Source organism: Pelobates fuscus, chromosome 6 (genome assembly GCF_036172605.1).
Source record: "Pelobates fuscus isolate aPelFus1 chromosome 6, aPelFus1.pri, whole genome shotgun sequence".
In the NCBI taxonomy this organism is placed as follows: domain Eukaryota; kingdom Metazoa; phylum Chordata; class Amphibia; order Anura; family Pelobatidae; genus Pelobates; species Pelobates fuscus.
The window spans coordinates 236,697,657-236,721,018 of record NC_086322.1 but is presented as its reverse complement, the minus strand read 5'-3'; positions in this window follow the sequence as shown (position 1 = coordinate 236,721,018).

Below are 23,362 nucleotides of genomic sequence, written 5' to 3'. Positions count from 1 at the left end.
ACAGACATAGACATACACACAGACATACATACATACATACATACATACAAACAGACATATACATACATACAGACATACATACATAGACATACACACAGACATACATACAGACATACGGACAGTCATACATGCATGCAGACAGACATACATACACAGACAGACATACATACACAGACAGACATACATACATACACATACATGCATCCAGACACACAGACATGCACGCATCCAGACAGACATGCATGCATCCAGACAGACATGCATGCATCCAGACAGACATGCATGCATCCAGACAGACAGACAGACATAGACATACATGCATACAGACATACACATACAGACAGACATACATGCATACATACATACAGACAGACATACACATACATGCATACAGACACAGACATACATACAGACAGACACACATACACATACATGCATACAGACAGACATACAGACAGACACACACACATACATACAGACACACAGACATACATACAGACACACAGACATACAGACAGACAGACACACATACACATACATGCATACAGACATACATACAGACAGACACACACACACACATACATAGACATGCATACAGACACACAGACATACACATACATGCATACAGACAGACAGACATACATACACACACACAGCTCATTTTCCAGCCACCCTCCTGTCTCTTACCTTTTCTTTGCAGGAGGGTGGCTGGGGATGATGGGAGTCGGCGCTGCTCCCTCTTCATTGCTGGGCTCTCCCTCTTTACGGCTGGGCGGGCAGGCGCGCTCCTCCCGCGCGGAGTGAGCTGGGAGGAAGTGAGCACTTCCTCCCAGCAGCACTTGCGGCTGTTTTTTTTTTTTTTTTTTAAAGGGGCCCGGTCGCGCTATACAACGGCCACAGCGCTGACCGGGCCCCTGAAGGAGGGGGCTCATCGGGTGGCCTTAAGTGTGTGGGCCACCCGATGGGCCCCACACGTGGGGCCCGGGCGGCCGGGCCCCCCAGGGCCGCCGGGCCCATGACAACTGTTATGGTTGTCATGCCCTGATGGCGGCCCTGAGCGTATATACGCAATTCAATTTTATTAATTTGGACAGGAACAGATAGACATTTAAACATTTTGGTTTACTGCTAAAAAGTACCATAACACTGCCTGTGATCCCGGTTGTCGGCTGTGGCTTGGACGGGATCTGCCTCATGCAGAAAGGTCCAGGCTTCATTCAGGCTTCACACGAAGAAGCAGACTAAGCAGTGGTTCTGCTACAACAAACTTCCTCAATATGTCAGTGTTACAAACTGCTATTTGTAACTGGCCCTTTAAATGACAAATTGCCCTGCTTCCCTGGGTTGTGGAGAAGCCTATTTGCCAGCCTCCTTCCTCATGACTATGGCCCCTGGGAGATTGTGCCCCTGAAAACTTATGGACTTTTATTGGGTGTGTATGGCCCTTTAAGAACCATCTGGGGACATATTGTGACTTTGGTGAACAATGCCCCTTTAAGACTATGTCCCCAGACCTGTAAAATGACTTGTGCATGGCTGTTTCCCACTTGGTTCAGTAAATGGAGCTTACTGAACCAAGTACCACACAGGCGGACCACCCAGAAGTGGAAGGGTGCAGGCAATTTACCTCCCAGGCTGTGAGGTTACTGCAGGTTAATTGCCGAGCGCTGGGTGGCCGCTGTTCGTGCAAACAAACACGTGGTGGCAGCCATCTTTGTTAATTCGAACGAGGTCAGTGGTGCGTGTAGCCAAATTCATGGAACTAAAATCGGCTAGACATTTCCGCGAACACCGCTGACCCTTACCTTCTCCCATACTGAATTTTCAGCTGCAGAGACTAAGTCCCGTTCGAAGATTCGAACGCCCGTTCAAATGGGACTTAGTCGTTTTTCTGCATGAAATTGACCGACCGCACAGCCCAAATCTATGGAACTGTTTTGGGCAGGAAAATGTGCTGGCGGTCGGTCATAAAGGACTTCAGTCTATCTTTTTATCCACTGGAGGGATTGGTATGATTTTTGAGAGTGTTTATGTTTAAAGTGTGCTGATTAATAATATGTAATTTTTATGGAGATTGGATGTATGGTTTTAAAGTTACAGGGTATGTGTAAAAAGTGTATTTTTACAGTCTGTGATAATTATATTAACCCATTGTGTAACATAATTATATCACAGGCACAGGGGAGGATTTTGTGTGTAATTGCTGGGAGTGTTTTCGGGAATGTACGTGTGTGATTGGCTGTTTTGTAACACCCTGTGGGTGGTCCTATCTAAGGGGATCCTGCATAAAAGAAGGTTCTTTTTGGTGCCAATAAACAGAATGACTTGACCCTCTAACTTGCAGCCTCGACTCATGTTTGTAGGGGACAGCTATAATCACTACAGGGATTGCTATGCTCTTCATACTCCCTTAGCTACTGAGCTCTTGTAAGAGCTCTTGTTCCTGATCCTGCTTCGCTCTGCAGAAGGAAGAGAGATCACCCACTGGACCCTGGAGCCTGGTCGTAGGTTCAGGGTGGATAGCAGACAGCGAGATACCAGCCCAGCAGCGGTGGTTCGTGGAGGCTGCAGTACTTATGGTGTCTACGCAGTAGTTATGGTGTCTACGGTGCTGATGGTCCTTTGGTGAGCGCTAGGAGCATCCTTTCTACGATCCAACTTCCAGCCAGCCTGGAGGCAACCATAACAGTCAGTATTTGTTACAGGCAGACATTTTGTGGTTAGAAGAAATTAAACATATATATTGTTAGTCACCACTTAGCAGACGTGACTCCATTTTATAACAAAAATGCAAAAACAGACACATTTTATTTTTCTGTAACTCTATTCATTCAAAGCCTGAGCAAAGGAATGTGGCTAATATAAACACTGACCAGGGAGAGTGCGCAGCTTAGCGGACATGGGCACATGTATGAGTGTGGGATGGATGATGCATGATTGGCTATATGCTACATGTGTGAGATGTGAGGAAGTGGGTGGTGACAGATCAGACTGACCTCAGTGCCACTTACCAGCAACAAGTTTTCCTGCCTCATCCTGTTGCTGGATTTTCTGCCTGGGTCCCTGGATGCTGGATACTGGTTTTACAGCCATCCTGTGTGCCCTCAGGGCTGGTAATGGTGCTGCTGCAGACGGTGGCCTCCTCCTTCCCCAGCAGCCTGGCGGTGAGGTTCCCCTCCCCAGCGGTCTGGCTCCCTCCCTGGGCACCCTCTATGGCACCCTCCCTGTGGCTCCCTCCATGGGCACCCTTCATGGCACCCTCCCTGTGGCTCCCTCCATGGGCACCCTGCCTCAGGCTCTGTGAGCCCCAACTGTCCTCTGCAGCCCGGGCCCGAAGCTTCCCCGGATGGGAAGGGGTCCTCAGGGGCTCTACTTGTCCTGGCCCTCTCCTCCCTCAGGGTCCGCGGGCGGTGTGGGCTCCCTGCCCCTCCATCCCCCTGCCCCTCCATCCTCTATCTATTGTTATGTCCCCCTCTATTATTGTGCCCCCCCCTTTTTTCTTTGTTGTTCCCCTCCACCCCCCTCTATTATTGTGTTCCTCCTCTTTCTTTGTTGTGTCCTCCCCCCTTTTTTCTTTTGTTCCCCCCTCTTTTTTTATTGCCCCCCCTCCTTGCTGACCTTCTTTGCCCCCTCCCCCCACCCCCCTCTCCTTACCTGTCTCGGCAGCCTCCTGTCCTTGAGCGTTGGCTCTTCATCTCTCCACTGCTGCTTCAGGCTTTGGGTGCAGTTGCCGGATCCATCCAGCAGGTGGCGTCTGAAGCTCCAGTTGCCATGGGAACTGCGCTGCGGGTGATGGACTCCTTTTTTCAAGCTGCTGTCTCTTCTATGGTGCCGCCAGGTGATTCATGTTTTCCTGCGCTGGCTGGGGCGCCTGCGCTAGGCTGGTTCATGTAAAAACACACACAAAAAAAAAATCAAATAGTAACGGTCAGCCGCACTCATTGTAGTACCCTCCTGGCGCGACGGTGCGTCCACCGGTGGGTAGGGGGCAGTGCGCTTGGTCCTCAGCACGGCAAGGGGGGGTAGGACTCGGGCGGCGATGTTGTAAAGTTCCGTTATGGGAAATTCCTAAGACGTTGGGAATTGGGTTTGGGGTTCGCTATTTTGGAGAGCGTGGTTGGGGAGAGGGCTGCATGGCGTGGCGCTATTTTGTTACCAGGACACCACTTGGAATGCATGTCATACTTATGGTGGCCTGAGTTGGTGGTGCTATGAAAAACATTTTGTCAGCGCCTAGCGGTTTTGCCCTCTGTAGCGTGGGATCAGATGGACTTCTGGCCCTCCATCATAATCCCGCCCGGCGGCGCGTAAAGGGGGTTTGTCCTCCTTTCCTGGGGGTATAAGGGGAGGGGATTTGCCATTTTAGATTTGTTTGGCGGTCATTCTTTCCACATTGGCGCTGCGACGGAGGCCTCTCGGCTGGGTATGCTGAATCGGGATGTGCTAAGGATAGGAAGGTGGGACTCTAGGAGATTCGTTCCGGTGTGCGGGACGCTGGTTTGCTCCGTTGATTGTTTTTTCCTTCTCGGGGGAGATGATTGTGCACTCGACGGTGGAGGTGCGGTGGTTCAGCGCCGGGGGGTACATGAAGTGGTCAGGTTCTCTCGCTTGCGGGGGGTGTCATTGGTTCTAGTCATTCCCCCTTGGGGGGTACTGACCTGAGGACTGTGCCACTCGGAGACTTGGTGGACATAGGGAAGCGGGACTTGTCCCAGATCCTTATGTCATTTCTGTTTTTTGTTTTTTTTTTGCTTGGTGTGGTCGGAGGTTGTGGCGAGGAACTATTAGCGGCAAGCACACATCTGAAGTGCGTATGAGCACTGCCGCGAAGGGTTCAACCGGTGGGTTTCATTGTTCGTAGGGGTTTTGGGGATGCCCATTTCATCAGGTTTTGAGAAGGAGGCGGCAGATTTGTTGCGGCCAGATGGGGTTCATTTGACTGAGTTTTAATCTGGCCATTCGAGAGACGGTGGAACAGGCCATGGTTGGTTTGTTTGGTATCCCCTTGTGGTGGGGGTGTGTCCTTGCCAAATAAGGGATGGTTTGGTAGATTAGATGAAAAATGGCCGGGTCTCATCCTCCCCCTGTCTCTTATGGTGAACCTGGAGGAGGTACCAGGTTGGACGTGTCCCCACTGGGTTGTAAGTTGACCAGTGGGGAGCATTATGGTTGGGCCCCACCGAGTTAGTGGGGAGCCCTGAAAAGGAAGATGTTTTTATTATGCTGAGGGGGGAGGTGAGAGCCTTGGGGAAGTTAGATTGGCAAGGACGGTTTCTTTGGTTACTGTATGACTATATGCAAATTGTTTATGTTAATTTATGATAATTATTATTTCGTTATATGTTAAAGGAGTTATACAGTATTTGGTTGTGTTAATAAATGCTGTGGCCTGTTTTCTCCAAGAAGTTGTCTGTCGTTATTTGAAGGGGTAAGTTATGGTTTTATGGGGGATGAAGGGAATGCTATCCAATGCCCACTACGTACATACAAGGCTCTTCTTACAAGACCTTATGTCTGCAGCAATATATATTATTTATTATATATAGTACTTTATGTTAATAATATTGAATATTTATGGATAAAGTCACAATGAAGAAAATTTGTTATTATTAAACTATTATTAGCTGAATGTGTTTAAAAGACATGTATATATCACATGCTGTCACATTACTAAGTACTAAATTTAGTTTCACACTATGAGACAGTGTAGACACAGGATTACAAGAAACAGATAATACTAAAAATAATTAATTTCACTTTTTAAATTTAATGAATTGCTACAAGGATCCATTGTATAAGAGAAGGTGAAAAAGGGTTCACGATGGTCAAAAGATACTTTATAGCACAAAAAACAGACAGTCTAAGAAAACCCTTTGAAGATTGACAGATATGGATCATTTAAAAAAAAAAAAAATCTTTATTTTTCGTGTGCATAAGGCTTGCAGAGTCACAACAACAGATGCAAGAAATTCAATAGTTTTCAGTGACATGGCAGGTTCAATAGCACATTTTATATTTAGAGTGAATAACAGTCTAGGATTCTTTAATAAGCTATAATGAAGATATCAGGCTATATATGCATGTTAGTATAATAATGTATGCTTAGAGCTAAAGGCATGTTGCCGAACATTTGTATAGCGAATAACAATTATATGCAATTAAGCAAGCCAAAAAATAAGGTAGTGGAGTAACTGTGGGAGGTTAAATCATATCACTAGGTAATTAAGTTGATTGTACTCCCGAAACTGTTAGTCTGCGCATATACTCTAAGAAACGTGGTGAGTAAAAATACGTCTTAAAATACGGAGACACATACGCTAATTACATTATGCCTGATTGCATATTGGGTCATTGTAAGAGGTAACAGAGTATAAGAGCTTAAACCAGGAATTTACATGACTTGAATTTACATGACCTGAGTATTGGTACAATTGGTGGGACATCTCTTCAAGGCGAAAGGTGAGGCACCAGGTCTTATAATCCTCTCTGGCAATTCAGCGTTCGTACCCCTGACTTAGTATTAGTAGTGATTTTGAACTGTAGAGGCCAAAGGGAAATGTGGGCTTAGCTCACAGTTTGTCATTGCAATTACAGTTATGGTGGAGATAAGGGTCAGGCTAGGGTGACACTGAGTACTCCTGGCTCATTACCTGTCTGCCCCTGCTGTGGGAGTCACATAGTAGGTTTGATTCAGGGTATTATCAGTAAACCTGCTAACATGAGTAAAGTTAACAACAAAAATTAACATAAAAAGTAAAACAAAAATACTGAAAATATTCGCTTGTAGGCAGGTGGGTCGTCGGTGCCTGAATTGCCCCAACTGTTTTACCTGTCATAAGAGTAGTCAACTCGGGTGCACCATGTTATGACAGGACTAAGCTGGGATAGAAATGTGTGTGAGTTCCTATGTTCCGGCCTACCCACCGGTCCAGTCCCTTTGAGTTAGGTGGGTCTCTATATGTCGGGTCAGGTCTCAAGAGGGATATGTTCTGTCTAAGTGTCTTCCACCTTGGCTAGAGTCAGGTTATCTGTCGAATGTGTGCAGTCCTGGGAGGGAATGGTTATTGGCGCTGCTGGGGTTAGGAGTGCACCAAGGTAGCCTTACCCCAGAACCGGGGTGTGACTGATGGGGTTTGGATCGATCGGTCTGTGGCCCCTCCAACCGTATGTGGTCGAGCATTGTGGGTTTGTCTAAACTATAAAACCTTGAGACAATAAAACTGCATAAAATAGACTAAACACAAGTCAGAACGGGCTAGCGTCCAGGTGAGTCCTGGTTGTTAGCTGCACATGTTCAGGTGGTTCAGTGTCTCCCTGGTGCACCAGCAATGTGCGGGACAGCTTCCATTGATAACGAACATTTTTCTGTTGCAGGAGCATGGTGAATGGCCGGAGCGATTTCCTCCACGCCAGGGTGCTCCCCGAAAGGTCAGCGTAGACAGTGAGGGGCATATTCTCAAAATGATAAGGTGAGTGACCCCTAAGTGCCGTTAGGACCGCAGATCTATCTGACCCGGTTCTAAAACGGACCACCAGGTCCCTGGAGGCTGTGTTCGGGGCCCTGAGGGGTTTGGGTACACAGAATTGGCCCTCGATCACCACTGTTGGGAGCTCTAGAATTGTGCGACCAGTCGCTGCAGAAGCTTGACAAATGGAGCATTAACAATAAGAAGACTATTGCATCACAAAATTCAATAAACCCCTTATACAAAGTAGTAGTTGGATGAGAATTTCTTGTTGTGTTACAATGCCATCTATTGACCAAAGTCTAGATGATAACCGGTAGAGAAGATACACCCACTTGATTTCATTTGACACTTTAAATTAGTGACGTAAAGAAAGTTTAGGGAAGCTTTTCCTTTAAAAATTGAGGAGAGCTGAAGTTTTAAGTCTGAGTTCTGGAGTAATAAGCAAGGAGGTCTTTGGTTTTTGATCATTAATCAAAAGTTGGACACATCTAACTCTCTGTATCTCTTCCAACTCATTCTAGAACTTTGAAAAACTCTATTGATAACTTCCTATTTCCACTCATACTTGCATACAACAGTCATGGAATATATCTCCAAGCCTAAAGCATTTCTACTAAGAAAGCTGGTAAATACGCTGGTTTTATGTTATTTAATTTACGTTACCGGTAATAAATTTTTACTAAAGCAGAACTATACCTGGATAAAAGCTGATCAGATTTCAAATCTTATGAAATCATAATTCGCTAAGCAAATATATGGTTATACATTCCATTCCTGCCGGTGGAATAAATGAACAATATATTTACTGGTAATTTGCCAAGTTTAGCATATCAAGCTATTATCCAGAGAAATTGACTTATCTGAATTTAGGGATAGTTAATCTTTAATCCGGAAAGTTAATCATCTGCAATGTAAAATCTGCTAGCATTATCCTTTGGTTATTGGATGAGAGAGAATGGTTTAAACTGATCTGTTAATTGCAATATTAAGGGTGTTTTTCCTGTTAGAATTGTAGCCAGCAGTGAGTGAGTTAACTTAGTGTGATATCAATTTACAGCAAAAAGTTGTATGGCTGTGAAAAGTTCTGCATTAAGGAATGTCTAGCTAATTACAAAGAAAGTTGCATCTATGTGGATATAACTGATGCTATTGAGCTATCTGTAATTGTGTCAAAACTGCTGCTATATTGTATACATATGTTATACCTAAATATTCACTGATTATTTTCACGCTTGTTACATATTATTATTAATCATTTTTTGTCACAATAAATTTATATTTTTATAATAGTTTGTTGTTAATGTGTGAAATACAAATTCTCCAATAAAACGTACTCCAGGGTCTATAAGAGTTAAAATAGTGGGTAACTCTTCACTTAAAATCAATCAAGGAGAACAGTGCCAATATATCAATTTTGATGTAAAAAATTATTAATTCTTTTTTTTTAATGAAAATATTATTTTTAATATTTATCACCCAATAAATATCCTCACAAATAATACTCAAATAATATTAAAATGTTTAACTTTTAAGAATTATGTGGAACAATCCTCTTCAAGGTCTAGGCGAAGAACCAAAACAACTGAAGCTTTATGAAGTGGTTTTGGTGTATAGATCATTTCCCTATTGTCTCCTGATCAATTCTCTGCTATTTATGCAGCCCTAGCCACAACTCCACTGTGTAAGAACCTAAACACACAACCCAGGACACAACAAAGGGCAGAAAATGCTACATTACCAGTACTTAGGATGGACAGGTGTATCAAAATACAATAGTCAGAGTGATCGCCAAGGGCAGGATACAGGTAGGGCAGGTTTTCTATTAGTTAGCATCATCGTGGTGCTCCAGATGACACACGGGCATTGAAAAACCATATTTGCATTACCTGCAATGTCATACCAGCATGGTATGCAGAAGAGAAGGACAAACGAATACCCACCTTCGCACAGAATCTTCTCTAATACCGTGAAAGAAACTGAATGTCCCTGTCCAATATAATTTCAAGAGGAATTCTGTGTAGTCTAAATGTTATTTATGCACTTATTTTGGCTAATTGTTCAGCAGAGAATAGTTTTTTTTTTTAGGGGAATGAAATAAGCCATCTTAGAAAAGCTATCCACCACCATGAGTGGTGGATAAGTTTTCTAAGATGGCTTATTTCATTCTCCTCATAAAATCAATGGAGAAATAAGTCCTTGGTTTGGAAGGTATTGACAAGTGTGAGGGCATGCCTGCTTGTTTTTGTGTAGACAACTTAGACTGTGCACAAACAATACAAGCTCAGACAAACTCTATAACATCTTTTCTCAGAGATGGGCACCATAAAGAAGTTTGTATAGAATGATAAATCTTATTTATGCCAGAATGGCCAGCTGTTTTAAAAGAATCGTAAAAAGACATCAGACACATATAACTTGTCAGGAGGTCTTGTAGAAGATGCTTGGTCTTGATAAAAGTAAATTTTATTTTTTTTAAATAAATCAAAGGACAGAGTAGCTATTGTGGCAGCAATTATACTACTTCTTTCTGTTCTACTTTTATAGGTTTATATTGCATAGACAGAGAATCAGCTTTGGAACTACGATAACCCTGTCTGTACACAATGATGTAGCTGACAAAAACAGAGACTAACGAGCTTATCTGCACGACAGGGTTTAGCCTCTGTGATGTAAGCCACAGTTTTATTGTCAGAGATAACAAATATTGTATATTTAGTATTCTCTAATAGGTGTCTCCATTCCCTGAATGCCATTAGTTCCCTATTTCTTATAACATAATCCCTTTCCATATCTGAGGTTATTCTCTGTGATAAAATCTCACCAACTCCTGAAAAAGAGGCATCAACCTCCATGATAAAGAGTTTGGTGATGACAGGCAGCCGACATAGCTCGCACACACTGGGGCTGGTGGTACAGTGGTGGGTTTCAAAAGCGGGCGGAGCTAAATGGTCCGTGGGTGGCGCTAAATGTGGGGGCAGCGCTAAATACGGCCTGTTTACTGCTGCACACTGAGGGTAAGTTCCTGCTTCCTCAACAACTACACAACAGGAACTTAAGTGCCTCCACTCCTCCCCCAGTGTCCATACTGTCTCCAAGTGAGAGTGTCTGCCTGTAATTATGTGTGTGAGACTGCCTGTAACTGTGTGTGAATATGTGTAATGGTAACTGTGTGAGGCTGCCTGTAACTGTGTGTGTGACTGTGTATGACTGTCTGTGACTGCATGTTTGGGAACTGGGAACTTTGGAGATCATTTGTCTTCATGAAATTGGACTTTTTTAATGCCTAGTAAAGTGTTTTTATAATGTTATATTTTTTATGTAAATAAAGTATTTATATATATTTTTTAACACTACTGGCATTGTTCCTGCTACTTTCATTTGCACAAAGAAGGATTGTGGTCCTTAACCACATACACTCCTGATCAGAGCCGATTTGGATGGCTCTGGGTTTGTAAGTACCCCTTTTACTTTATCATTTTATAGATTTTATATCTAAGGTACTGCACCATATACCTCTCCTGATTTTAGAGACCACGGAAGAGGAAGAATTCCCACCAAAAAGAAGGGATTAGGATCGCCTTTACGGATCCTACAAGCGATTTTATTGAGCTATATCCATTAGCTCTTAAAAGTGTGAGTGGGAAATTTATTTCACCCTATATTTATTTATTTATATCACAGGATACACTATTTTTGTCTTTATTTGTGTTTTATTTCAAGGTACTATATGTCACATACGGACTTTTGTGTATGAAATTAAGGTATCAGACTATTTTTTATATTTCACATTGTTAAAATTTACAGCGCTTCACCTTGTATCCAATGTTTGACTGTCTGCCTGTAACTGTTTGTATTTGATTGTCTGCCTGTAACTGTGTATGTGACGAGACCAATCTTGCCACATTGCATTGGAGGAGCCTGGTTGCCCGCCTGCTCCCTTTGGATTATGAACCGGCAGCTAAACAGTTAATTTTACTGTACAGAAAGGTTTATTCATGCCTTTCTGCACAGCCGTTCGGTAGATTCTATCTACCGTTCGGTAGATTCTATCTACCGAACAAACAGCCCTTTCTTAGCCTCCCCAGAGCCATGGGGAGCCGGCAGGCACTGTTAATTGGCCGCCCAGAAGCTGGCGTGTGCAGTCAATTGACCACCCAGTAACTGCGGTTAACCGCAGCTTAATTGACTGTTACTGGGTGGCCGTGGTTACACTTAGCGGCCGCTAGGTGGTGGTGTTATGGAGCTCCCCGGACCACCAGCGGTGCTCAGCCCAGCATCAGTGCACTAAAAGCAGACACTTTTACGTGCAGGCACCGCTGAGCCTCCAGCCCCCTGGTTCTTATTCGTGCAGATTTAACCGAATATATGTTAATTCGGTAGTTTGTATATGTGAATGTTAACCCAGATAGCACAGCCATGGAGCCAATTCGTGTAATTAAAGACTTTGGCTCCATGGCAATTGAACTGTGTGAATAGGATCTGAGCGCTATTCGATAGTTTTGTGCGCTCAGATCCCAGCTATCCGGGGATATGTGACATGTCTGTGTTTTATGTATAACATGTAACTTTGTGTATTTTATGGTGTTTTACTGTCTTTGTGTCCCCACGTGTATAATGGCGATTTGCCTCTGTCCTGGGAGATAATTGAATTACTTCTCTATCTCCAGGATAGAGGGAAGAGATCAGGATGCATTGTGGGGATGTTTTACTGCTGTATGTCTGTAATTGGTACTTGTCTGTCCGTTGTTACAGTCTTCCATCTGGTCCCCTAGGGGAGTGTCCACCAGGTGGGAGACCTGCATAAATACAGGGGCAGGTAGCCCTCAATAAACAGACCACTGCTTGACCCTCAACACGGAGCCTTGTCTCGTTCTTGGGGGGATTCACTGTATGCTGTTGGAGACTGATTGCCAGGAGTGTAAGCTGATTGTATGCTTTTCCTGTTCGTCTGCTGGCAGCTATTCGTGAGGTTCCAGTTCGGGAGTTGGAGTGCTATTTTGTATCCAGTTCGGGAGTTTGGTGTTCTGCAGTAGCTGTGCCTGTCTCAGAAAGGGGATTATCGCCTAAACGGATGTTAACCCCTTGTCTGCTGAAACTGTCCGTTACAGTGACTGTCTGCCTGTAAAGTGTGTGTGTTACTGTGTACCTGGGACCGTGTGCATGTGGCTGTTTTTGGCATTATACCATATGTAACGGACCGTTTCAGCAGACAAGGGGTTAAAATCGTTTAGGCGATAATCCCCTTTTCAAAGACAGGCACAGCTACTGAAAAATCACCAAAACTCACGAATTGGATATAAGTGAATGCACCAAACTCCCGAACTGCATACAAGGGAATAAGGTAGCACTCCAAACTCCCGAACTGGAACCTCACGAAAAGCTGCTAGCAGACGAAAAGGAAAAGCTCCCAAGAGGCTTACACTCCTGGCAGTCAGTCCCTATCAGCATACAGTGAATCCCCCCAAGAACGAGACAAGGCTCCGTGTTGAGGGTCAAGCAGTGGTCTGTTTATTGAGGGCTACCTGCCCCTTTATTTATGCAAGTCTCCCACCTGGTGGACACTCCCCTAGGGGACCAGATGGAAGACTGTAACAACGGACAGACAAGTACCAATTACAGACATACAGCAGTAAAACATCCCCACAATGCATCCTGGCTTCCTCCCCTCTGCCCTGGAGAAGTAATTCAATTATCTCCCAGGACAAAGGAAAAACTCCATTACACACGTGGGGACACAAAGACAGACTATCACTTTAACATACATAAAGACGCATTTTATACATAAAATACAGACATGTAATATATCCCCAGATAGCTCAGGTCTGAGTGCACATCATTAGGTGAATGGCACTCAGACCACACAAATATAGTTTAATTGCCATGGAGCCAGAGTCTTTAATTACACTAATATGCTCCATGGCATAGCTATCTGGGTTAACATTCACATAAAATAAACTACCGAATTTACATCCATTTGGTTAAATATATACGAATTAGAACCAGGGGCTGGAGGTTCAGCGGTGCCTGCACGTAAAAGTGTCCGGGTTTGGTGCATGAAAGCTGGGCAGAAAAGCGCTAGCTGCCCGGGGAGCTCCAGAACACCACCATCTAGTGGCCGCTAAGTGTAACCGCGGCCACCCAGTAGCAATCAATTAAGTTGCGCAGCTTCAGGGAGGTAAATGGAGGGCACACTCCAGCTTCTGGGTGGCCAATTAACGGCGCCTGTCGGCTCCCCACGGCTCTGGGGAGGCTGAAAACCGGCTGTTTGTTCGGTAGATAGCATCTACCGAACGGCTGTGCAGAAAGAGAGAAATAAATCTTTCTGCACAGTAAAATTAACCCTTTAACTGCCGGTCCATAATCCAAAGGCAGCAGACGGGCAACCAGGCTCATCCAATGCAATGTGGCGAGATTGGTCTCGTCACATCTCTCCCCCTTTCCAAACAGACTAACAGGGTACCTGACCTCCTGCCGGTCAGTGCCCTTGTTAGTCCAGCAGCCCACCCACAAAGCAGAAAAAACAGTACAGCCCACCCACAATAAATGGTTACTACACCTGGGTAGAGGAGAAACTTGTCCATGTCCAGGTGCCTCACCACGGCTGTGTGGGGGACTGGTAGGCTGCCTTGGTAGGTTTCTGAGTGGGCAGAGACCAGCGGTACTCTGTCCTGGTGCCAGTACTACCACCGGAGTAGTCTGGTTGGAGCCTGGTTGCTGGAGACTGACTGTCTCCCCCTTAGGTGCATAGCTCTGCTGCGGAAGGGGGAAACCGACTGTCTCCCCTTTGGCTTAACAGCCCTGTCGTGGGGGGGTAGGACCGACCGTCCCTACCCCCTGTGTGGTAAGTGCAGAGACCACGGTCCCATCTGCACAGCTGTGGGGCTTACAGTCTCCCCCTGGTACATTAAGCTGTCGCTGGGGAGAGGGGGTAACAAGCTCCTCTCCCGATAGAACACTCTGCCGCTGGGGAATGGAGACTGAGCTCTCTATTCCCTGCCCATTAATGATCCGCCGCTGGGGAGAGGTGGTAACAAGCTCCTCTCCCATACATACTTCCAGTCTTTGCGGAGGGAGACGGACTGTCTCTCCTCCCAATACAGAGTTCTGCTGCTGGGGAAAGGAGACTGGGCTCTCTATTCCCTGCTGGATACTCCGCCGCTGGCGAATGGAGACTGGGCTCCCAATTCCCGGCCCATCACACTGCCGCTGGAGAATGGAGACTGGGCTCCCAATTCCCGGCACATCACACTGCCGCTGGGGAATGGAGACTGGGCTCCCAATTCCCAAAAAATCACGCTGCCACTGGGGAGGAAGGACACTGCTCTCCTCTCCTTGGACTTCCCACTGCCTTCCCGGCATATCACTCTGCTGCTGGGGGGCAGGAACAACTACCTCTGCCCCCTGTAACTCAGCCTGCCGCTGGGGAGGGAGGACGCTGCTCTCCTCTCCCTGCACTTCACACTGCCTTCCTGGCATATCACTCTGCTGCTGGGGGTCAGGAACAACTACCTCTGCCCCCTGTAACTCAGCCTGCCACTGGGGAGGGAGGACGCTGCTCTCCTCTCCCTGCACTTCACACTGCCTTCCCGGCATATCACTCTGCTGCTGGGGGGCAGGAACAACTACCTCTGCCCCCTGTAACTCAGCCTGCCACTGGGGAGGGAGGACACTGCTCTCCTCTCCCTGCACTTTACACTGCCGCTGGGGAATGGAGACTAGGCTCCCAATTCCCTGCAGGACTGGTGGAGAGACCTCGGTCCCATCCCCACCGGCCACCTGGGGTTTTTCCCAGTAAAACTTTACCATCTCGTCCCCTCTGAATGGGTCTGGCTATGGGTCTGTCCTGCTGCTCTCCTGCTGAGCCTTCTCATAGTATTGGAACAGCTGCTGGTAGCCCTGTTCTAGCTCCATCTCCCGGGTCACCAGGTGGACCAGGTCTTGTTCAATTTCGTGAGTGTCGTCCCAGTCATACCTGCTCTCCCTCTACTCCAAGAGATCACTGAACCGGGCTTGTGTAGGGCTCCTAAATTCGAGCTCTGAAAAAGACTGCCAAAACAAGCCAGGACCATCAAACTCCTCTCCCTCTGGCTTGTCATGCTCGGCTGTCCAGGGCAGGTACTGTGCCCCATACCACCAGAGCACCTGGTAGGCATCCTCCAGCCACATCTCCTGCCATACCTCTCCTGCCATACCCGGAGCTCCAATTCCTTTACCCATTCCTCCAGGGGCTGCTCTTGCAGGAAGGGCATCCGCAGGGCTAGTCGCTTCTGCAATCGCTGGTCTTCCCTGGGGAGTCTCCCGAACTGCATACAAGGGAATAAGGTAGCACTCCAAACTCCCGAACTGGAACCTCACGAATAGCTGCTAGCAGACGAACAGGAAAAGCTCCCTAGCGGCTTACACTCCTGGCAGTCAGTCCCTATCAGCATACAGTGAATCCCCCCAAGAATGAGACAAGGCTCCGTGTTGAGGGTCAAGCAGTGGTCTGTTTATTGAGGGCTACCTGCCCCTGTATTTATGCAGGTCTCCCACCTGGTGGACACTCCCCTAGGGGACCAGATGACTGTAACAACGGACAGACAAGTACCAATTACAGACATACAGCAGTAAAACATCCCCACAATGCATCCTGGCTTCCTCCCCTCTGCCCTGGAGAAGTAATTCAATTATCTCCCAGGACAAAGGAAAAACTCCATTACACACGTGGGGACACAAAGACAGACTATCACTTTAAAATACATAAAGACACATTTTATACATAAAACACAAACATGTGACATATCCCCAGATAGCTCAGGTCTGAGTGCACATTATTAGGTGAATGGCACTCAGACCACACGAATACAGTTTAATTGCCATGGAGCCAAAGTCTTTAATTACACGAATTGGCTCCATGGCATAGCTATCTGGGTTAAAACATTCCTCCAACACAAAATACTGAATTTGCATGCATTCACCAAATCCATATGAATTAGAACCAGGGGCTGGAGGTTCAGAGGTGCCTGCACGTAAAAGTGTCCGATTTTGGTGCATGAAAGCCGGGCAGAAAAGCGCTGGCTGCCCGGGGAGCTCCAGAACACCGCCACCTAGCGGCCGCTAAGTGTAACAGCGGCCACCCAGTAACAAGCAATTAAGCTGCGGTTAACCGCAGCTTCAGGGAGGTAAATTGGCAGCACACTCCAGCTTCTGGGTGGCCAATTAACGGCGCCGGCCGGCTTCCCACGGCTCTCGGGAGGTTGCAAACAGGCTGTTTGTTCGGTAGATAGAATCTACCGAACGGCTGTGCAGAAAGGGAGAAATAAATCTTTCTGCACAGTAAAATTAACCCTTTAACTGCCGGTCCATAATCCAAAGGCAGCAGGCGGGCAACCAGGCTCCTCCAATGCAATGTGGCGAGGTTGGTCTCGTCACAAGGTGTGTTACCGAACATCAGACATCCCAAGTCTCCCGGGCCGGGCCTTCTCCCATATTTGTAGTGTGTCTCCCTGACACCCTCATGTCTCACACAATATCCTGGAAATCACACACAATCTGACATACTTTATATATCAGTTTGTGTGTAAATGATTTCCAGGATTTTATATATGCTAAATGCTCTCAAATTAAAGGCATTTAGCATATATTAATATATGTGGATCTTATCTAAATCGGTTGAATATAAATAGGTGCTGCTCCTTCCTGCAGCCTTCTAGTGACTATCTGAGGATACTACTGAGCCCCTGACATGCGCGTTTCGCCACCAGGCTCATCAGAGGCCGGTATAAGTAGGAGGGAAATGTTCCTGATTGGTCCAATATTTATATAGGACCCACCTTATTTCAATTGCTAGCATTTTAATTAATGGTGTGGAAGGATGTGGACTATATTGGTACAAAGAGTCGCTACAACTATAGATAGGTGCCCTGGAAGGCGCAGACAGGATATCTGTATACTAGATCAGAATAGCGAGTTACTTTCATTAGTAATAGGTGCCCTTGAAGGCACAGACTAGATAGCTACAATTTATTCTACTAATAGTATCATTTAGAAACCTGCGACTGCTATTTCTTACATCTAGTTATACTTGTGAGTTTTGATTATTAGTGCAATCAGTGTGTGCATGCATCATTACTAAGCTTATATGCTATTTTACTATGTATAAATAAAAGTTAAGCTTTATATTGCATAATGCTATCCAAGACTTAAGATAAGGCCAGGTACTAATGAAAGTATTTACACAAATTTGGCAGACACATTGGGCTAAACCAGCGTTTCCCAATTAGTGTTCAAAACAAATTGTTGTTCCGGTGCAATTAGCCCTTCGGGTGGACCAAGCATTTAGTGCCACCCGATGGGTATCACTAAACAGGAGTCTGGTCAGGCGCCGCGAGTGACTCCCTGCTGCGCTACCGCTCTCCCTCCAGCCGGCGCGTTCTGTCTGGGAGGAAGAGCTGTCACTTCCTATGTGTATATGTGTGTGTCAGTGTATCTGCCAGTGTGTGTGTGTGCCAGTGTGTGTGTGTGTATGTCAGTATGTGTGTCTGTGTAAACGTGTGTATCTGTGTGCCACCATGTGCCAGTGTGTGTATCTGTGTGTCACACTGACACACAGATACACACACACACCGGCACATACAAACACAGATGTACACACCTTGACACGCAGACACACACACCTTAACACACAGATACATGCATACACACACACACAGATACACACTGTGTATCAGGTGTGTATATTTGTGTGTCAAGGTGTGTGCCACTGTGTGCCAGTGTGTGTATCTGTGTGTCAGATAGATAGATACACACACACACACACACACAGGCACATACAAACACAGATACACACACCTTGCCAAACAGACACACATCAGCACATACATTTTTTTTTTAAAGTTAAAGTTTAAAGTGCAAAATTGTATTTTTTGGGGTGGAGGGTTGGAGTTCCACAATGTTGATACACTATGTCAAAGGGTTCCACAGGAGAAATTAAGTGAAAACCCCTGGGCTAAACGATTCTTATCTGCCGTCACATTCTATGTTTCTATGAAATGGTAGATGAATAAAATGTGTGATTGTGATCTTGTAAAGTAAAGAGTTCCCTCTAGTGTTTGAAGTGAATATCTATGACTAGCAAAGAAATATCATCATATCTGTTATTCTTTGCAAATAAAGGAACACATTTTCTTTCTGGTTTACTAGAAATAATTCAGTTAATTCGGAAATTCTGACAGATATTTTAAGCCATCTATATAATTTACTGTTATGAAACACTTGCATATCCCAAAGCAAAAAAGGTATTCTCATACAGCATCTCTAAGATTTCATATTTGTACCAGAATGCTATGCTAAATATGTAAATAAAGACATGTAGCAATCTCTTCAGCCCATATTTCTGCAATCTCCCATAGCAATATAATGCTTTTTTAAACATATTTCCCATCTTTCCCTTGCAATCCTCACCTCTTGTTTCTCACCTCCTCATCCATCTAGAAGATTGTAAGTTCCCGCGGTAAAAAGACATTCATCTCCTCCTGTATTAGTTTGTCAAATGTTGTACGTGTACATGCTGTAATCAATTTTTACCTATATTGATTGTAACTTTGGACAGAGCACCAGAATGTGATGGCACTTTATAAAGTTTAATAATAATAATAGAAGGGACAACCCATATTTTAGACCCAATCCATCTGTCCCTCTTTTCTATCTGACACAAAGGAGCAAAAACAGAAATCAATTTCAGTAAACATTCCAGAACCAAGAACCATTCCCACTGTGAACAAAATAAGGACTCTCTCATGACATTCTCCTCTTTAGAGATGCTCCATACTTGAAGTAGAATTGAGCCAGAAGTTGACCTGCACATGACATAGACAACCCCCATGTAGTCAACCAAATAGAAATCATCCATTCCAAAATAACCCCTGGAATGATGGCAATTAGGATTTAGTTGTAGAAGGCAAAAAAACTGTTTCAATATCTGATCACAACAGCAAACATCGCAGCTAAAAATACCAGACCCACTAACTGATTATGGAAATATAATGAACCCTTGTCACGTATTCATCCGCTTATAAAAACGTGGTTAATGTCATTTACTGTCCACACAGGAAAAGTTGTGCCAAGCAGCAACCAAATCCACAGAAGGGTTAATGCTGAGCAGCAATTATGCAAATGGAAACCTGGGCCAATCCATTATGGGAGAGTAATAGGAGTGTGGCACACAATTACCAGGAGTTCCTTATGGAATTAAAACTTACGTTTGAACCTTTAGGCAGAGAGGATGACGCCTCTACTGCCCTGATGCACATCAGACAAGGTAACCGGTCTATCTCGGAATATGCCATAGAATTTTGTACCCTAGCTTCCGAGGTAGACTGGACTAATAGTGGGTTAATCTCTGCATTTAAAAAGGGATTATCTGAAACTATGCTAGATGACATTGGCGCCAAAGACTTACCCAAAAAGCTTAATCCATTTATAACTTTTGTCATGCATTTTTGATAATAGATTAAGAACCAGAGAAGTTACTAGAAACAAGACCAGACACATGAATATGCATTTAGCACCCCATTTTTCCAGACCTATTGTTCCTGAAATTCCTGTACAGTCCAAACCCGAATCCATGCAGTTGGGGGTCACTAGACTGTCAGAAGCAGAAAGACAATATAGGAGAAAAGAAGGCCTATGTCTATACTGCGGTAGGAAGGAACATATGAAAAACAATTGTCCCATATGTCCGGAAAACCTTAAGGGGACAGGTCTTAGGTGTAATGGAAACGTCCTCTGAAAAGAATAAAAATAGGTTTCTCCTTGACATTTCTATCACCTTTGACAAAAATAACTTTTAATGCAAAGCCCTGATGGATTCAGGTGCTGCTGGAAACTTCATCGACGTTCAATTTGTCAAAGGTAATACTATACCTATCAAAGAGAGACTATCACCCCTAGCTGTTGAAGCTATTGATGGGAGACAACTCTCACAACCATTGATAATGCATGAAACCTTACCCATTAATATTTCCATTGGTGCCTTACATAAGGAAGAGATTACATTTCAGGTGATTGCATCTCCTTCTTGTCCTATTATATTAGGATTCCCATGGCTTAGCAAGCATAACCCTCATATTGACTGGGCTAATGGGGAAATATTAGAATGGGGTAAGGATTATAATGAAAGGTGCATATGGCATGACACCAAAAGAGTGGGCACTAGTGAATTACCCACTAGTACTCCTCAAAATCCCGAGATTCCTATACAATACCAAGACATTAAAGAAGTATTCAGCAAGACTCAGTCTAATACTCTACCTCCTCACAGACCATATGACTGTTCCATTAACTTACTACCAGGTGCTATGCCACCTAAGGGAGCAGTCTATGCTCTATCTCCTCAGGAGAGTAGTGTAATGGAGGAATATATTAAAGATTCATTGAATAAAGGCCATATACGAAAATCATCCTTGCCTGCTGGTACAGGATGCTTTTTGTATCTAAAAAGGATGCTGAGTTGCACCCATGTGTCGATTACATGGCATTGAACAAAATCACCATTAAGAACGCCTACCCCATTCCTCTTATTGCTGAATTATTTGACAGACTCCAGGGCGCTTAAGTGTTTACTAAGCTTGACCTTAGAAGTGCTTACATTTTAGTGAGAATCATGGAAAACCACAAGTGGAAGATTGCATTTAATACCAGAAGTGGACACTATGAATATCTAGTGATGCCATTCGGGTTGTGCAATGCTCCAGCGGTCTTCCAAGATTTCATTAACGATGTACTTAGGGATTACATTTACTAATTTGTCTTGGTCTATCTGGATGATATCCTTATTTATTCTCCTGACCTCCAGTCTCACCACGATCACGTTAAACAAGTTCTGCAAACCTTGTTTAAAAAACAATGTTATTGTAAATTGGAAAAATTTATCTTTGACCAGTCTGAAGTACAGTTTTTAGGATATAATATTTCTGCCTCTGGGTTTCAGATGGATTCTAAAAAACTAGAGTCTGTTCTACAGTGGCCTTTACCCACTGGGTTGAAAGCCATTCAAAGGTTCATTGGTTTCGCCAATTATTACAGAAGATTTATAAAGGGATTTTCTTCAGTAATAGCCCCCATCACCAATATGACACGCAAGGGGGCTAGTAGTACGATATGGTCTAAGGAGGCAATTGAAGCCTTTGAAACTCTCAAACAGCGGTTTGCCTCCGCCGACATATTGATACCTTCTGACACCAGTAAGCCTTTCATACTGGAGGTTGATGCTTCAGAGACAGGGGTAGGGGCAGTTCTTCTCCCAGAGGGAGAGCCAGGAAACTTATGGTTACTTTTCTAGAAATTTGTCTCTTGCTGAGCGCAATTACGATATTGGGAATAGAGAACTGTTGGCCATTATTCTAGCTCTCAAGGAGTGGCGACATCTTCTAGAGGGTTCCAAGGACCCACTTTTGATCATTACGGATCACAAAAACCTGGCTTACATAGGAGATGCTAAGCGATTATCTCCTAGACAAGCTAGGTGGTCTCTTTCTTTCTCGCTTTAATTTTCTTATCACCTACAGACCTGGTTCCAAAAATGTCAAGGCCGACGCCTTGTCCAGGCAGTTTGATACTGAGGCTATACTAGAGCAAGAAACGTCCCATATCATTCCCCCGGAATGTATCATTGCGTCCACTGTCCTTTCATTGTCCTCTCCATTGCTTGACTCCATCTTGGAGGCTCAGTCTCAGGCATCCTGCGGTAAACCTCAGGACAAACTGTTCATTCCATTGGGGGAAAGGGTTTCATGAAGGTGTTTCATGACAATGTGTCTGCTGGTCGCCCAGGTATTAATAAATCTACTTCTTCTATCATGAGGTCATTCTGGTGGGATTCACTCAGGAAGGATGTTAAGGAATATGTGCAGGTTTGTTCTGTTTGTGCGGTTTCCAAAGTGCCTCATAAACTCCCTTGTGCCTTGTTACAACCTCTTCCTATTCCTGAGGTCCCATGGTCCCACTTGTCCATGGACTTCATTGTTGAACTTCCCAGTTCTAACGGTTATACCACCTCATGGTTGTGGACTAAAATGGCTAATTTTATTCCTCTCAAGAAATTGACGTCATCTCAAGACCTGGTACTAATCTTTATACGAGAAATTTTCTGTCTGTATGGCATTCCTCACAATATAGCATCTGACAGAGGTTCTCATTTTGTGTCTCGGTTTTGGGGGGGACTTTAATAAACAGTTAGGGATTTAATTGTCTTTTTCATCCTCTTACCACCCCCAGACCATTGGTACATCTGAGAGGGCTAACCAGTCCTTGGAATTATATTTGCGTTGTTTTGTTAATAGCAATTGGTCCGAATTACTACCATGGGCCGAGTTTGCCTGGAACAATGCTGACCTGTTTTTTCTGATACGACTATTCCTGCTTTGGATGACCGTCTGGCTTCCATACGTTATACCTGGGTTAAAGTTCAATCTGCTCTGGGTACTGCTGCTCACCGTTTCAAGCATTAAGCTGATACACGTCGAGGTGCCAACCCTGTTTACCAAGTGGGTGAGAGGGTTTGGTTATCTTCTCATAACATCAGGCTCAAAGTCCCTAGCATGAAATTTGCTCCTAGGACCTTTTCGTGTCCTTCGTAGGATCAATCCTGTTGCATACTCTTGTGGGGATATTTATGGGATAATAATAGTAAACAGTTGAGAATTGCCCACTATTTCAATTCTCAGATCCCAAAGATCGTTATCGTGTAAGTGAAATGTATTCCATATAAATAAAATCACAATTTGTTATAAAAATAGATACAATTTATTGTGACAAATTAAATAATAATAATATGCAACATGCGTGATAATAATCAATGAATATTTAGTATAACATGAGTATGCAATACAAATGGCAATACATTTTCCAATGGT